Source organism: Sminthopsis crassicaudata, chromosome 2 (genome assembly GCF_048593235.1).
Source record: "Sminthopsis crassicaudata isolate SCR6 chromosome 2, ASM4859323v1, whole genome shotgun sequence".
In the NCBI taxonomy this organism is placed as follows: Eukaryota; Metazoa; Chordata; class Mammalia; order Dasyuromorphia; family Dasyuridae; genus Sminthopsis; species Sminthopsis crassicaudata.
In genome coordinates, this window is record NC_133618.1 from 675,422,847 (window position 1) to 675,440,936 (window position 18,090).

The 18,090-nt window shown below is 41.8% G+C and overlaps 1 protein-coding gene across 2 annotated transcripts in view; it reads right to left on the reverse strand.

Moving 5' to 3' along the window:
- Positions 1-18,090, reverse strand: part of ADAM12 (ADAM metallopeptidase domain 12) — a 326,616-nt gene that overhangs the window by 303,924 nt on the left and 4,602 nt on the right. The window contains exon 1 of one of the 2 annotated variants that reach the window (XM_074297153.1): positions 7,032-7,238. The exons of the other annotated variant lie outside the window; for it this stretch is intronic. The gene's annotated coding sequence lies outside the window, so the exon portion shown is untranslated. Of the gene's footprint in view, positions 1-7,031; positions 7,239-18,090 lie in introns of those variants that run through there. 2 annotated transcript variants of the gene reach the window in all.

The following is an 18,090-nucleotide window of genomic DNA, read 5'->3' on the forward strand; positions in this document are numbered from 1 at the left end:
GACTGGATGGACACTATGGTCCCTCCTTCCTTGTCACAGTATGACCTGGAAATCTCTTTCAGCTCTAACATTCTGTGAGTTAGTCTTCACTTTGAGACTTTTAATGAGAAATTAAAATTCAAGGATCCAAGTTTCCCACTGGCTTCTCTGCTACCAAAGGTAGGGCAACTGCTAATGAGGGCAGAGAGCCAGCAGGGTACTCAGGGCAGGGGACCTGGGACCCAGACCATCCCCTAAACAATTTCTACATTTCACCCCCTGGACAAAGCCTTGGTTAGCCAGCAGTCAAGGTGCTCCCTGTTGGGGACATGAGGATTAGGATGGCGAATGTCTGACTGGCTAGGAGACTCATGTATCACGGGAACACACTGAAAGCAGAGTCATGGAACCAGTCATCGCCATGGTCTAGGTCAGTGCTATGGGAGGGGGGCAGTGGCCCAGCCTCATCAAGTCTCCCACTTGGGGGAGCCAAGTCTATTTAGAATTTTCAGCATGACACCATCGTGGTGCGTTTTTAATGGCTTCTCTGAATAGCTGGTCTTGTTTAGCATGTTCTCCGATGCAGCTCCAGCTTATGCTTTAAACCAATTTTATGAGATGGAGATAAAACATATTTCTCAGCCACAAATTACCCCCATAAGCCAGGCCTTATTAGCTGTGTTTAGGAGGTGTAAGTTTGGGTTTTAACTTCTACTAACAATTTATTACCACTATTTCCTTAGTCTGAAAAACTGGGAAAATGAGAATAATGGTTCACATTACAACAGACGGCATTGTGATGCGAGGTAGATTAATTACGTGACGTTTTTAAGATGCCTTGAAATAGAAGGCATTAGCACTAATAGCTTAAATTTATAGAAGGCTTTCTGGTTTACCAAGCCCCCCTTACATGCAATATTCCATTGGAGCCTCATAATTACTCTGTGATGTAGATAATGCACCTATTATTATCTTCAATTTACAAATTAAGAAATAGTGGATCTGAGAAGTTAAGTGACTTTCTCATAATCTTATAAATGGAGAGGCAGACTCCAGTGCAGGTCTCCCACTGCTCTGGGATCAGGGACCTTCTCCCTCCCCCTCCTTGGCTAGTCAGTCTGGGAAACAAAGGAAGAATCGGGGCTCCCCCTGACCACGCCTCCAGTTGCCCTGGTGCAGAGAGGCCAGGCAAGGAGAAGTAGGCCCAGTCTGGAGGTAAGCCAGCCTGGCGATGGAGGCCAGGATGAGTCATAAGTAGTGTCCAGTCTCCCTGGAAGCCTGTGACCCCATTAGTGACCAGCCCTCTCCTCCAACCTGAACTGCCAGACCTCAACCGGTCTTGTACTTCTGGCTCCGTTCCTTAGACATTGGCCTACTTAAAAAACACCAGCTCACTTTTTGGTTCATCCCTGCTCAAAATTCCCTTCAGTCCCTTCCTGGAGACAAGAGGGCGACATATTAAGTAGGAAGATGACATCACTGGACCTGGGCTTTAAGAAACTCTTTCAAGCGGCTCAATGGAAGACAGATTGGAGTGGGGAGAGACTTGAGGCAGCTACAGCACTAGTCCAGATGAGAGAATGAAGGCCTGCATTCCTAGGGGGAGTCTCAGACTGGGAGGATACAAGAATAGGGAAGGTAGGAGGGAAAGTAAAGGGGGAGATAATGAATTCTGGGTGGGATATGTTGGATATCTCTACTGAACATCCAGTTTGAGCCATCTTTGGCGTAACTGGAGTTTTAAGATTGGAGGTCAGCAGAGAGATTAGGGCAAGAAATACATTAGAGAATCATCAGCATGGAGTCTTAATGAATCCATGGAACTAATGCGATCACCAAGTAGGAAGAAGAGCAGAGGGACAAAGGCAGAGCTCTGAGGGACACCTGAGGGTAGAGGCTGGGATTTGGAAGAGGTTGTAACAAAGGAGAAGAAGAAGGCCTGATCAGAGAGGGAGGAGAACCGGGAGGGGGGGTGTCCTGAAACCCTTGAGACAAGAGAGCTTCAAGGAGGAAGGACCACCAGTGTCCACAGCTGCAGAGATGTATGAGCACACTGAAAACGGAGGCGGCGAGTATAGAGGATCTTTGTGGGGAGGTTAGCCACCAAGGGCAGAGAAAGGATGGCAGAGCATGAAAGGAGAGCTTTTGAGAAAGGAGCAGTCATGGGAAATGAGCCTGTAGGAAGGGAGGGACTACAGACGAATGCTAGAGGGGGGAGGAGCCGATGGAATGAGATGGTAGAGGGGCCTGTGAAGATCAGAGGGAAGAGAAGGGTCAGAAAGTACCTACCTACATGTGAAAAGGGAGAAGGAGAGAGAGGAGAGAACTCAGGGTCAAGGGATACGGGTTGTTTTGTTTTTTTTTCCCCAGTAAAAAGACAGTTTTTGGCTCAGAGGATGGGGGAAGAGGAGCCGTGGGAGCTTTGAGACAAGATAAAAGGTCTAGAAGAGCCATTACAGAGAGCAGGAGAGGGACTTGATAAGGTAGGCATTTGCCTGGCAGAACTGAAGGCCCAACTGAGGTTGTGCAGTAGCTGTAGTGGAGCCAGTGAGAATGGCCGGATGATTTCACAAACCAGCAGGATGCGAGCAGAGGTGAAGGGGACAAACAGTGGGAGGGACCCGAGCTGAGCTTTGACTGGGCACAACTGTGCTATGATGAGGGGTGGAGGAACTCAAAAGAGGGACATGATGGAGAGTCGAATTGGTTGAGTTGGCCAAAGGGTCAAGATGGGGAGAAGAACAGCTATGGTAGGGAGATGGCCTGGGGAGCCCAGGGATTCATGGCGAGTGGAGAGCACAGATGGGGACCAGGGTTTGGTTGGCTCTCCATCCACTAAACTGAAATGAGTAATACAAGGGATTTGGATCATCAAGCTGGTCTACTGTAGGCGGCCACCGGGGGGGCAACCCCCAGCATTGGGTCCCAAGTTTTGCTCACAACATATACTAGCTGTGTGGTAATGGGCTAATGTCTTAATCTCTGTTTGCCTCAGTTTCCCCCTTGTAAAATAGGGATGACAAGAGCACCTACTTCCAGGGTGGTTGAAAGGATCAAATGAGAGAATAATTGCAAACTGCTTAGCACTTGGCACATAGTAGGTACTACTTAAAATCTTATTTCCTTCCTTTCCTCTTCTGAATCTTTCCCATGACACATAAAAAATCAGAGACCAACCAAGGACAAGTGACTTGACAGCATCAGAATTTGAACCCAGATCCACAGGGTCCTGGTGATCACTGTTCCCAGCTACCTCGGTAACTCTCATTTAAAAACAACCTTTATTAACTAAAGGACCCTGCTCCTCAAAGAAATCCCAAGGAATAACCACAATGAAGGTTTCTCGAAGGAGTCAGCTTCAGGAAGAAATCGGACCATATCCCACAGCTGAAGTTTCCTCCATAAAGGTGACGACACTTTCCGGCTCATGGACGTGCTCCAAGTCCAGCAGCTAGCAACGCTGGTATTAAAAATAAAAATTAAATTACCCTCATTCCTTTAAAAGGAGATTCTTATCTATCCTCATGTAATTAAAGTCATATTGACCTCTCAGGGTAGAACAGATTCCGGGTTGCCATTTGAAAAGCAAATTATGTCGCTATAATTTCTTAGATTTTATCTATTACAAAAACATGTCTACTGTTACTATTTTCAATTTAGAAGTGACTCTCAATTATAAACATTAGAAATTTGTACTGGCAACCAAGCTCTACTGAATTGCTGTTTGGGGAGGAGGTAAAACACCACATTTAGAGATGATGACTACCCCGACCAATCTCAAAACTTTCTAACGTTTAATGTGCCATAAAAACAAGGAGATCAATTTATATAAAAATTCCCAGAACCACTTGGAGGCCCCCAACGTTCTGGAGACAATTTTGTTTTTCTCAGACAATGAGCCCCATGCAAGCTGCTTTCCCTCCCATTGGTAAGTCAACAGTCTTCCATTGGGCAAGGAGAAATGTCAAACTGTAGCCACCTTCATGAATACCATCAGAGCCTTTTTCATGTATTTGGTGGGAATGTTTCTTAATGGTGGCCAGCTCCTTCGTTTCCCTTAACAAACCTCCTCCAGAATCAGCCAGCTGACAGTCCTCTCTTCCAAGTTTTGTGTCCAGTTTTCCCTGAATCTGTGTGCGTATGATCCGGCCAGGGTTAATGGGCTATGAAATGTTCACTTGTTGCCATATTAGCTCAGTCGGGAGGGGCGGCAAGGAGACCAGACAAATCAGGTGTCCTTCTGAGGAGTTTCTGGATGGGTTAAGAGCCGGAAAACACACATCTCCTCATTTTCAGGGGTGTTTCCAAAGCAGAGTCATTTCACAGTTACTGTCAGACTGGTTGGGACTTGGGAAAGGCAACGGAGGAAGGAAATGAAGAGGAAGCCAATAGAGCTGATGAAAATGAATAAAACCGGACCAGTCTTGGCACGCTGACTCCCTGTGTGTATATGACCCTAAGCCATCTCAACAGATGGAAATCTAGATTCACAGTGAAAAAATAATGAAGAGATGAGCATTCACTTTTGCAAAAGACATTTCCCTGGGATTTCTGGAAAGAGCAAGTTTCTCTGATGTAATTAAAATAGGTGTCAAACGTAGACAAATATCTTTCCAAATTCTTCTGGAAAATGAACTGGCTGAATCATGCTGCAGAAAAAGGTACAGAATGAGAGACACATTTTCTGATGTAGCCAATAGGTTGGATTGTTTTGTTTGACTCTGCTTACTCAGAATAGGAGTGTGTGTGTGTGTATCTGTATCTATCTATATATTATATGTTGTATTTATGTATTATAATTATCTATGTAACATATAGATAGACACAGATAAAACAATATATAAATATGTGTATGTATTTGAGGGCGAGTTGGGAAAAATAAAAATGCACAAAAAAAGACAGAACATAGTAAAATATTTAAAATACGTAAATAAGAAGAAAAGGAATGGAGGTAAGGATATTAAACCAAGATGGTGGAATAGCAAGAAATACAAACAACATCCCCATAATCCCTTCAAACATATCTAAACAATGCACCAGACCAGGTCATGCCTGGGAGCCATGGGAGGAGAAAGTCATAGGGAGTCATTTTTCCAATCCAAGTCAGCATGGGGAGACACCGAATGTTATACTTTTATGCAGAGCAGTGTAGGAGAGAGGAAAGATCCAACATCGGGAGCCGAACCTAGCAGGGTTTAGAAATAGCATCAGCTGGAAGCTGTTACTCACTAACTAGCTCTGCAGCAGAAATCTAGGGCTAACAGAGAGAGGACCAGATCTTAGGAGTGCTTTTTGGGAAGTGGGGGGGGGGGGGAAAGAAATGGCTACTGACACTAGACTGAATTCCAGGCAAAGAAGGCATTCAGAAGCAAGTGACTGTACTGTGACCTAAATCTGGAGAGCAGGGAAGCTTTCAGCCCAAGTAGTTTTCAGTTGAAACCTTCAACAGTATAATAAGCAGAGTAAAAACCCCAGATCAAAGGGGAATCTGAAGCTGTGTCGCTCTGAACTGGCAGAACTTTTCAGCTGGCTAAGAGTGGCTGTGTCCAGTAGCAGTCTAATAAAACGCTAATTGGAGCAGGCCCACAGTTGTATTGCTCAGAATAAAACCTATGTCAGGAACTGTAAAAGCTGAAACTCTGATCTGGCTCAAAATACTTTAGGAGGAAGAAAGCTTGTAGGTCTTTGGCCTGAGCTATGTTTTAGGTACTGGAATAATTTAACAGTCAACACCTCAAGAAAGTAGCATCAGAATCAGCTGGACATTCCTTCCAGTACTATACAGAATTCATCCCTAACAAAGTCAAAAGCCTTGAAGTAGACAAGAAAAAGAACAAACAGAAAAAAAAATCCTATCACTAAAACAAAACAAACAAAAACTATTATCATGACAGGGAAAGTCAAGAACAAAACTAGAAAAAAAAAATAAGGCTCCAAAATATCTGTAAGCAAAACCTTAAAGAAAACTATTATTGAGTACAAGTTCAACTAGAATTCCCTGAAAAAGAGATGAAGCAAGAAAAAAAAAATTTTAATTTTAAATTCTAAAAAAGTAAATATGATAATTAGAGGAAAAAGTTGAAAAAGAAATAAAAGTTGTAGAAGAAAGAATTGGAAAGTAAATTAACAGTTTTGTAAAAAAAAAAAAATTCAAAATCTTGCCCAAGAAACAAATTCCCTGAAAATTCCAATGGAACATAACAATTCCATGATATTACAAAAATATTAAAAATTAATCAAAAACAGGAAAAAGGAAGAAAATGCGAGGAATATCATAGTAAAACTAATCATTTCAAACAGATTGAGAGAAAATTTAGGGATCATTGGATTACCTAAAATGTATGATTAAAAAAACCTTAAAATGATATTTCAAGAAAATTTAAAACCAATCAGATTTCTTAGAACTACAAAACAAATTGGAAACAGAAAGCATCCACCTCCTGAAAGAAACCCCAAAATGAAATCCCCAAGAAATGTTATAATCAACATCCAGAGTCTCTACTTTAAACAAGTAGAAAGAAAGAATTCAAAGACTAAGAAGCCACAGTCGGGTTCATACAAGATATGGCAGCCACTGGTATAAAGGAGTGAAGAACTGGGAACACAATATTCCATAAAGCAAAAGATATAGATACACAACCAAGAATAACTTACCAAAGCACTACTTAGTATAATATTACAAAGGGAAAAATAGATATTTAATAAAACGGAAGATTTCCCAGAAAAGCCCAAAGCTACCTAGAAATTTTTAAGAAAAAACATGATTTGAGAAGTATAAAAAAGTAAACATGAATGAGCAATCATAAGGGACTAAATAAAAACAAACTATTTGCATTTTAATATGAAGATACAATACATGTGTCGCCTTTGAATATTTTCATTTAGACAAAAGACTTTCTAGAGGAGTACACTTGGGGAAGATAGGAAGAGAAAGGGAGACTGGGGGAAATTATCTCATAGAAATCAGATGCACAACTAGAAGTTGATACGAACAGTGAGAGAAGGACAAAACAGACACAACCTCAAGTCCAAAGATGAGGCTCTGTTCCTACCTCTGACTTTGCCTTGCTGTGTGATGGTGAGAAGAAATCCTTTTCTTCTCTGAACCTGAGCTATATCATGGAATCCTGAATCAATATGTAATCAGTTGTTATCATCAGATACTTGATGTAGGATAGAGGAAAACAGAGAAAAATTACAACATGGTCTTGACCTCCAAGAGCATGAAATCTGGCTGGCAACTAGCCATGAGGAAGTCAGTGAACGAGACAGCTTGTAACTCAACTCTGCCTCCCGTGGTATATATACAGATTTTCAATCATTCAATAAAGGGGCTGGTGCTGGGAGAGGGTGATCAGGAGGGTAAGAGGAAGCAGCTGGGTAGCTCAGAGGATTGAGGGCTGAGGCTGGAATCAGGAAGACTTCACACATTCACTAGCTGTGTAACCCTAAGCAAGTGGCTTCATTGCTATTTGCCTTAATCCCTTGGAGAAGGAAATGGCAAACCCTTTGCCAAGAAACCCCCATGGGGGGTCACAACTGAAAAAGAACAACAACAAAGCTCTCGATTCTTTGATGGAGATGTGCAGGATGACTATGAAGATGAATGATTGAAAAGGGCATGATTCTGAAGTCATAGCAGGGAGACTGAAAATTGAGAAAATAAAAAATGGGCAACACTAAAAGTTTTTGATTGAGATTTGATCTTTGTGTCTGGGGGAGGTGCATAATATGATTATGACATAGGACATATCCTAATAACAAGAGTATCCTAAGAAGCCTTTCTACCTTAAGGCTCTCTCCACTCTAGTTCATCTGCCCCACAGCTGCCAAAGTATTATTCTCAAATATTATTAAAAACATCAAAAATGATACTCTTAAAGATTGTCTATATTTATCATGTCACTAACACTTCCTAGCTACATGACCTTGATCAAGTACAATCCAATTAAATAAATATTTAATAAGCATCAGGTACTCTGCTAAGTGGTGGGCATACAAATAAGAAAAATGGACAATTCCTGCTCTCAAGGACTTTCCAATCTATTATAGGAAAACGAAACAAAAATGGAAGCCAGAAAGTAGGGATGGAGGGCACCCAGAAATTTTACATGACCCCAAGCATATAAGTATATAAAATAGGCATACAAATCAAATAATTACTGATAATAAAAGGAAATTTATTTTAAAATAAATATCTGTTGTGTGTGTGTGTATATATATATATATATATATATACATATATATATATATATATATATTACCATTTCTTAAAGACAAAAAGCAAATTTGCAAACTAATGAGATGGATAAAGAATTAAATACTGGCTGAATATTTGATGTTGCAGGATACAGAACATTCAGAAACCTTTTACCATTTCCAGGATTTTTGCGACCCCCCCCCCACATTCAACAATGCACCCTTTCATGGGGTCAAGTCCCACAGTTTAATAAGCTTTACTATAAAGTAAAGCCTTGGGAAGAGTTTAGAGCTTCATTCTTCAGCTCTCTAATCAGAAAGGAGAGAAGGCTGAGGGAGTTCAGAAAGGGTTGAATATCCAAAATTAATGAGATTTCGGGTGATTAATTAATCCCGAAAGTAAGCAAGTCCCTTAACTTATCTACTTCCATTCCTTGTCTGTAAGTTGGGGATAATAATACCTCTACCTTAAAGATTCATGTAAATGTGTGCTACTTATGGTATTGTTGATTGTGTTGCTAGTGCTACTACTGCTGTCACCATCATCACCTCCACTATTTCTCAGGGGAGGTGTGAGGAAATGCTTCACAACATTCGAGATAAATAATAATAGTGAGAAATTCTCATTATTATCATGGGATATCCAAGCAGAAACTGAGTCTGAATGGTCTGATTGTATACTTGAACAAGAGGATATGCCATTTTTCCTCCTGCTAATTAAATATAATGCAGTTGGTTCAAAATATTGGGGAAGAAGAATGGATTACAAAATACTTTCTACACAAAGTCAAATCTAATCAACTGGAAAAGTGCTCACGGCCAAGCTAAAATAATAAAAATTACAATGCTACCTATATTAATCTTTTTATTGAGGGCCATACCAATCAAACTCCCAAAAAATTATATTATAATGCTAGAAAAATAATAACAAAGTTCATCTTGAAGAACAAAAGGTCAAGAATTTCAAGGGAATTAATGAAAAAAAATTATCAATGAAGGTGGCCTAGTTGTACAAGACCTAAAACTATATTCTAAAGCAGGGGTCATCAAAACCATTTGGTATTGGATAAGAAATAGAGAAGTTGATCAGTGGAATAGGTCATGTTCATAAGACACAATACTCAATGACTAACTTAGTGTTTAATAATCCCAAAGATCCCAGCTTCTGGGATAAGAACTCACTATTTGACAAAAAATTGTTGGGAAACTTGGAAATTAGTATGACAGAAACTAGGCATTGATCCGCACCTAACACCCTATATCCAATTGATTTAGACATAAAGAGTGATATTCTAAGCAAATTAGAAGAACAAAGGGTAGTTTACCTCTCAGATCTGTGGAGAAGGAAGAAATTTGTGGCCAAAGAAAAACTAGAGAACATTATGGAAGGCAAAATTCTAGAAATTCTCATTATTATCATGGGATATCGAAGCAGAAATTGGGTCTGAATGGTCCAATTGTACAATCAGTCAGGGGGGTGTGGCATTTTTCTCCTGCTAAATAAATACAATGGAGTTGCTTCAAAATATTGGGGAAGAAGAATGGATAAACCAGGGGAAAGTGATTATTAAGCATCTACTATGTATTACTGAGCAAGGCACTAGAATATAAGAAAATAACTTGCAATTTTAAGGTAGCAGGCTAGAAACAGGGCCAGCTCTAGACTCAGGATAGTTGCTGGCTATTTATTCTTAGTGCCTCTGGCAAAACTATAAGCACAGGAGGCCTAGATAAAGAGCAGATTTGCATCCCTGGAATCCATTTCCACTCTAGAAGTTCTATTTGCCTAGGAAATCACAGACTTAGACCCAAAAGATATCCTAAAGCAGATAAGGTTCCAATGAAGCATCTGCTGCTGAGTTCTCCATCATAGGAGCCCATGGATGGCACTTACAGAGCTGCTTGGACTGCCCCAAGTTACATGATACAATCCTAAATCCCTACCTATGGAACTCCATTAACAAGCCTTCTGGAGAAACAATGACTGGGCTGTTCATTTGTGAATGGACAGAAGTCTGCTCCATACTAAAAACAGCAGGAAACCTGAGTTTCCAACCCCTGGCCGAGGTTACCAGGACTTTGCCTAAATCAACATGCCCCAAGTGGGCATTTATTTTGATGAAAAGTTCTTCCCTAGAGGAAAATACATGGCAAGATTCTTCTGCTCCCCCACCTTCCTTCTGTTAGTTTTGAAATGTTTCAAGACTCCAGTGTAATAGTCTGTGTAATCTATGCTCTGAATGATCCTGGTTTGAAGCAGAAGTCTGGGTTTGGACCACGTTTCTTCCCATTCCTGGAGTTTATGCATCGTGTTGTCCAATGTTTATAGGGTACAATTAGCTCTACCTGAAAGAGGAAGTGGGCAAGAAAGGGATTAACAGCTGAGATTTCACAAGTGACAAAGGAATTTAGAGGAAGGTTTCCATTCCAGATGTGCCCCATTGTGTTGTTCTTCCTTCTTTTTGAAGAGAACCCATGACAACATGGGATGACTTCTTGACTCCCATTGCATAATTCAGCTGAGGAAGATGCAAAAGGTTCAGGAGCCAATTATGCTTTAGCATCCAGCCAATGTAAGGGGTAACCAGTGTTGACTTTAGAGAATCCTCATTAGTAAACGGTGTCCCTCCCAGTGAATGCCCCTTCCAGCTGATCTCCATTGACCCCAAGTGGAAATGGTTATTTTCAGGTTATTTCACCCACTGGCACACAAGCACTTGAGGACAAGGACTATTTCTGCCTTCCTTGATATGTCCAGCCCTTAGTGCCATTTCCCATATACAGTAAACACTTGACCAATGCTTCTTGACCGAATTCTAACCCACAGGTTCATAAGCATACGATTAGCTTCAGACCGCCATTAAACCTGAGCTAGAATTTCATAGTCTCATCAACTAAGAACAGGAAGGGACCTTGCGGGGCTAGTCCAGACTTCAAGATCTAGTTCAATTTCCCACTGGAAAAAAGCAAGGTTTACAGAGGTGCTAGGATCATTAGGCCGATTCCTTCATTTGATACAAGTGAAAACAGGAGAATTCCTGAGGAAAAATGGCCTTGCCCAATCACAGCAGTAATAAGTTGCAGAGCTGGTGATCAAAAGTACTCCTCTGACTCTAATCAAGGAATCTTCCTACTTTATCACCACCCCCCTGCTCAATTCCTTCTCTGTCAAGTACAGATCAATCAAAATCATCTTTCAGGCCTTTTCTTGCTCACAAGTTTGACACTTCCTTCACTTTTATAGCTAAGAGACCAAAAATGTCAGTAGGTTTTTTTTTTTTAAGGAAAATAGTAGAAAGTTGAAGTCATTTTACTCCTTAGTCCAGTTTTGACTCATTTGGATAAAATGTATTTTGTACAAATCACATTCAGTTCTCTGGGTAAATTTAGTGCACAGAGGCATTCCCTTTAGTAAGAGGCACTTTATACTTTTAGGATGGGATGATAGCAAAAATGGGCCATGAAAAAGTTCAGAGGAAAATTCCAAAGATTTTTACCAGCCCGTAGACTTACTTTTTCAAAGGGACCCTAAAAGGACTTTGATAATATTTCACAGATGCAAATTAGATGAAAATGTCCATTTTAGGAAGTGTTTTTTTTTTTTAATCCTTCCCCATGGCCCCAGATAATGAATTGACAGAGAGATAGGGAAAGATTGAAACTTTTTGTTAACAATGAAAGTTTATATTTATACATGCTCATAAGAATCAAGGAATGTCCCTAAATCTCTCATTTTATCTTCATGCCAATCCTATGAACAAAGGAACATTCTTATTTTGTGGAATGGAGAAATAGAGGCTGAGAGGGCAAGTGGCTTGGCCAAGCTTCCATAGCTAGTCTGGGGCAAAGACAAGAATGAACCCAAGTCCAGAATTCTTCCTGCAGGAGCATCGGCTTGAAATATATATACTACAGACTTAACTCTCCATTTTCCCAAGTACTCCCGACGCTCACCCCCTGAGCAGCTACATTTTGTAGAGGTTCCTGCCCAACCAATGTTGAGGGAAAAGAATTTGGCTTTTCTGCTTGGCCCCAAAAGGTAGGGATGAGCAGAAGCTTTAAAAGCCAAAAAAGAAAGTTTAAATCAACTGGATGAGCAGCCATGGCTACCTCTGGAAATCAAAACTGAATAAGCAAAAACACAACTTTTCCAAACCACAGCAGGATCTGTGTGTTTTGAGGAAATCTTAGGAAAAGAAGAAAAAAAGACGAGTCACTCATGGAGGGGAGAACCGACTGGATGAATATTAAGTGATGTGAAGTCAGCTTCACCCATGGGCATCTGCCATGGTGCTAACGAGGCCCCTTCGTCTCGGACACCAAGGGCCTGGGCTCCAGCCCATTTGAGCTCGAGCAGAGATCATCTAGTTTTCCTTTGCTGACCTGAAGTGAAAAGATTCTAATTACATCACGAGACAGTTCCTTAACCAATCTGGGATAAATCTATTTGCTAAGAAGTTCTTCTTTACATCATCTCCAACTCAGCCTCTATGTTGCCCCGAGCTCTGCGCTCTGGGTAGAACAAATCTCTGCCTGTTACGCTGGTCCCCTAAATGTAGTAGCCCAAACATCCCGTTTAAGATGCTCCAGGATCCAAAGGGAAGTCACGAGGCCCCCCTAGAGGAAGTGGACAAGCAAGGGGTTAACAGCTGAGATTTCACAAGTGACAAAGGAAGGTTTCCATTCCAGATGTGCCCCATGGTGTTGTTCTTCCTTCTTTTTTGAAGAGAACCAGTGACATCATGGGATGACTTCTTGACTGCCATTGCATAATTCAGCTGAGGAAGATGCAAAAGGTTCAGGAACCAATTATGCTTGAGCAGCCAGCTGGTGTGGTGGTACAATGGCTACACTACCGGACATGAGTTCAAAGTCTGCCTCCAATAATCACTGGCTATATGATCCTGAAAAAGTCACTTAACATTTTCCCTGCCTCAGTTTCCTTAACTGTAAAATGGAAATAATAAGAAGACCTAGCATTTATATTGTAATTTAAGCTTTACAAATATTACCTCATTTGATCCTCATAACAACCCTAGAAGAAAGGGGCTGTTATTACCTCATTTTACAAATTAGGAAAGTGAGGCTTAGAGAAAAATGACGTGACCAGCATCACATAGCTAGTAAATGTCTGAGGCAGGATTTGAACTCAGATTTTCCTGACCCAGTTTTACTTCTTTGTCTCCTAACAAATTCAAAAATAATGCTAACACTCACCCCCCCCCTCCCCAGACTGTTGTGAGGTTCAAATGCATGCACAAAATGATCCAGGCTAGCCATCAGTCTTATTGCAAGCCAACGTAGTTTTCTCACTGTGGCCAAAGATCCAGCCCTTTCTAGCAGATCTGCTGTGGAGCCTTCCTGATGCATGGGGTCAGGTTTCTGACAAAAAGCAGCCGTCCACCCCATCCACCATCCGGGGCCATCCTGGTCGTCCTTCTCACTTGGCAGGACCAGTTGGAGTGGTCAGAACCTCTGAGCACGAGAAGTACCCCAACACCCCAATGAGGTATTTGAGGGAGATTGTAAAGGGTGTCCAGAAGACCTTCATTAATCAAGCCCAGGCAGTACTTCAGCTGGCAAACAAGTGGCTTCCAGAATGTGGGCAGATTCCTTCTCCAGCTGTTTCCATCTCTCTCAATAAGACATGTACATAATCCTCACATCCTCCTGCCGCCCATTTCAGCCAGGCTGTCCTCGGTCCAGCTCACCCCTGCAGCTGCCATGACAGGGACAGACAGGCCTTCAGGAAAGCCAGCTGTCTGGTGGCTCTCTGTGATGGAGGAAGTCCTGGATCTGGGGACAAGTGGGCTCAGGATGCTGGCTGCATAGCTCAGGTTCCTAAAAAAGTTGCCTTGACTTACAGAAATCCATTTTACCCACAAGCACCTCCCAGGGGCATCTACCTTTTCTGGAACTGGAAGTATCCCTGAGTTGCTGCTTAAACACATCATAATAATATTTACCAGACTCAGAGGAGTCATATTGAAAACAATTCCCAAATCGTAAGTTACAGTTTCAAGCTAAAAAAACAGAGATTACCCCAAAACAAGCCCTCAGCTTGGAGCTGGGCAGTTTTATCCCAAAGAAGAAAGTTTTTTGCTCAGGTCTCAGAGAAAGAGCCAGAGCCTGGGACCCCCAGTCCCATACTCAGACTAGTGCACCATGCTGCCTTCCATCAGCAAGTGTCGAAAGTCAGGAGGAGAATCAAGGTCCATGAGGCAGTTCTAAGCATCCTTCGGGCTCTTGATCCCATGATCCTCCCATTTTAATACTATGGTATAATATTCTGTCATCTGGGTCTGAGCCCTCTCCTCTTTCCCGATCACAAGCAAACAATGTGGCTCACCTAAACCTGTGTCTTCCCCATAATCTAACACAGTGCTCTACATACAACAGGCCCTTAGCAAGGGTTTGCTGAATGAATGAATTATTCAAATGCTCTAAACCATCGTGTGCTGAAAATGAATTAAGACATGACCGGGTGATAAAGCAACGAGCTGGGCAGAAGGACTAAGGTAATTAAATAAAATATCATGAAGTGCCCCAAGGAAAGAAATGAAACACTGAAAATGAGAGCTTAAGGAGTGAAATAACCAACATGTACAAGTTAGTTAGTAGATAACTGTTCATTTAGAGCAAGAATTCAGCAGATAGAAAGCAAAGCTCTCTCCAAATGTCCTTTTCAAAGGGAGTGAACGGCATCCCAGAGTTACTTCCCCTCAGCAGTCCCAGCAGAACCAACAATTTGGGCTTATTCTAAATGAGTGAACCGCCTCCCAAAGTTACCTCCCCTCAGCAGCCCCATCAGAACCAACTGTCTGGGCTTCCTTTAAATGAGTGAACCACCTCCCAAAGTTACCTCCCCTCAGCAGTCCCAGCAGAACCAACTGTCTGGGCTTCCTTTAAATGAGTGAACCACCTCCCAAAGTTACCTCCCCTCAGCAGTCCCATCAGAACCAACTGTCTGGACTTACTCTCAGCAGGGTCCCTACAGCCCTTATAAAAAGACTTTGATAAAATTGCTCTGACAATGTACAGAAAACTTTCTAAACTGTCCCAAGTCCATCCTGTCCTTTTTCACCTTCTCAATCCAGTGAGAGCTGATAGAAAAGACCCTGCATGTGAATACTCCCAAAGGAGGGCAGCCCAAGAGTCTCCATATCAGGCATTTGCTGTAAGAGAAACATCTGACAACCTTCCTCACACCTGCTCGTCTCGTCTTCACGAATGTCTGATGATGCAGGAACACTGAGCTCATTCTCTTCTGAGACCAGGACACACAAAGTGAAATTGTTTTTATTAAATAGCCCTAATGGTGTCCGATAGCTCATTAAATCCCTCAATAAAAATATTTTTTTTTTCCTTCGATGAAAGGCTTCTCTGTGCATGGACATTTTGTATGTCTGTTTGTATGTCGACTGCTACAAATTTTAACAATAGTAAATGTGCTTCCATAGATCCCCAGGGCCTGACAACAACTCATTAGAAACGGGACTGTTGGGATAGGTAGGTGGTGAAGTGGGTACAGCATCAGCCCTGAAGTCAGGAGGACCTGAGTTCTAATCTGACCTCAGACACTTAACACTGCCTAGCTGTGTGAACCTGGGCAAGTCACTTAGTCCCAAATGCCTCAGAAAAACAAAACAAAACACAAGAAATGGGGCTGTTGGCCTGCAAAGTGACAGAATACCACACATACACACATCTGTATGTTCCATTTATCTGTTCAAAGAGCTCCCAAATTGAGTCTGGTTCCAGGCCTCCCTGGAGTGTTGGCCACCTCTATTCTCCAGCTTCCTGATAAGGGTGCTCCCTGATCCCCGCCTTGGGCCTTCTGGGACCCTCTTTTTTGTTCCCCTCTAATGACCAAAGCAAGAAATATTGTGAAGCAGAACCATCCTTATTGGTATCCTAACTCCCTACTGAGACTGGGCTCCATGAGGACAGGGATGATATCCTGTCTAAACTTAGTGCCTTCCCCAGCCACCTGTTTTGCAAGAAGTAGGTACTTAACACAGGAGTCCCACGTAGAGAAATTGAGGCTCAGAGAGCTTCACTGACTTCTCCAAAGCCACGGTCCATAAATGTCTGAGCTGGCACTTAAACTTCCCTCTTGCTCTGAGGAGTCTTTGCACTACACCCTTTGCCTCTTCTGGGGCAGTGGCTCTATATGAATTCTGGGTAGGTTCCTTTAGACTTTGGACCAAGGGTACCTCACCTGGGGGACACAGACTCCCACCTGGTACAGGGAGACTTTCAGGGGGTCCGTGAAGTTGGATGAAAATATCTTTTTTACTTGCACCGATCTTCGGTTTCTTTTGTAATCCTGTGGATTTTATTTTCTGTATTTAAAACCATGATTCTGTGAAGCTGAGATTTCATGGGGCTGCCAAACAAAGCTCAGAAGCCCTGCCTTAGACAATGCATGGAGCTGGGACTTAAGTGTCCCCAGTTAAAGAAGGGGAACAAAAGTACACAATGGAAGCTTCCACGTGGGAATACTTCTCCAGGAAGTAGATCACCAGCCATTCATACCTCCTTCTGTTAGAGTTGTCTTTGGCTCCTGCAGGTTACATAGCTTATGCAGGGTCTCCATAGTTGGTAAGTCCCTAGAAACAAGACTCAAATAGCCTGCCTCTGGATTCTGGGTTCAACTTCCAGTCCAGTCCACTGTTCCTCTTAAGATTAGGTGGGAAACTATACACCTCTCAGATTGGCTAAGATGACAGGAAAAGATAGTGACAAAAATTGGAAGGGATACAGGAAAACTTCGACACTGATACATTGTTGGTGGAGCTGTGAACTGATTCAACCATTCTGGAGAGCAATTTGGAACTAGGCCCAAAGGACTATCAGACTGTTCATATCCTTTGATCCAGCAGTTCTACTACTGGGCTTATATCCCAAAGAGATCTTAAGGGAAGGAAAGGGACCTACATGTGCAAAAATGTTTGTAGCAGCAAAACTGGAAACTGAATGGATGCCCATCAGTTGGGGAATGGCTGAATAAGTGATGATACATGAATATTAAGGAATATTATTGTTCTGTAAGAAATGACCGACAGGAAGATTTCAGAGAGGCCTGGAGAGACTGACAGGAACTGATGCTGAGGGAAGTGAGCAGAATTGGGAGATTGCAAGAACAAGATTATATGATGATCAATTCTGATGGACGTGGCCCTCTTCAACAATGAGATATTCAGGTCAGTTCCAATGTGCTTGTGATGGAGCGCACTGGAGGGGACTGAGTGTGGATCACAATATAGTATTTTCACTGTCTTCTAGTTGTTTGCTTGCATTTTGTTTTCTTTCTTATTTTGTCCTTTTTGATCTGATTTTTCTTATGCAGCATGATAATTGTGGAAATATGGATAGAAGAATTGTACATGTTTAACATACACTGAATTACTTGCCATCTAGGGGAAAGAGTAGGAGAAAGGGAGGAAAAAAATTTGGAACACGAGATTTTGCAAGATTGAATGTTGAAAATTATCCTTGCATATGTTTTGAAAATCAAAAGCTTTAATTGAAAAAAAAAAAGAAAAAAGGTTAGGTGGGAAAATAAATGTCCCACTGGACATTTGGATGTTTACTTAAATAACTCTCAAGAGGCAAAATCAAAGACTTTGACTAAAGGACAGATGCCATCAACATTTGGCAGCCAAGAACCCAACCTTTAGAGATAAGACCTATTTTTAAGAATCTATCTTGTCATTTAAACTGTGTGTAGTTTAGGAGGAGAGGAAACTAAAAGAGCTACAAAACAAGCCTATTTAGTGAATACTGGAGACAAAAAGAGTCAGAGGAGATTCTCCAGAATTATGCCAAATATCCCTCCTGAGAGGCAATGTGGTCCAGGGCAGGAGCCAGTCATTTCTCTTCTCAATGCAAGGAGTTGGGTTGGATGAA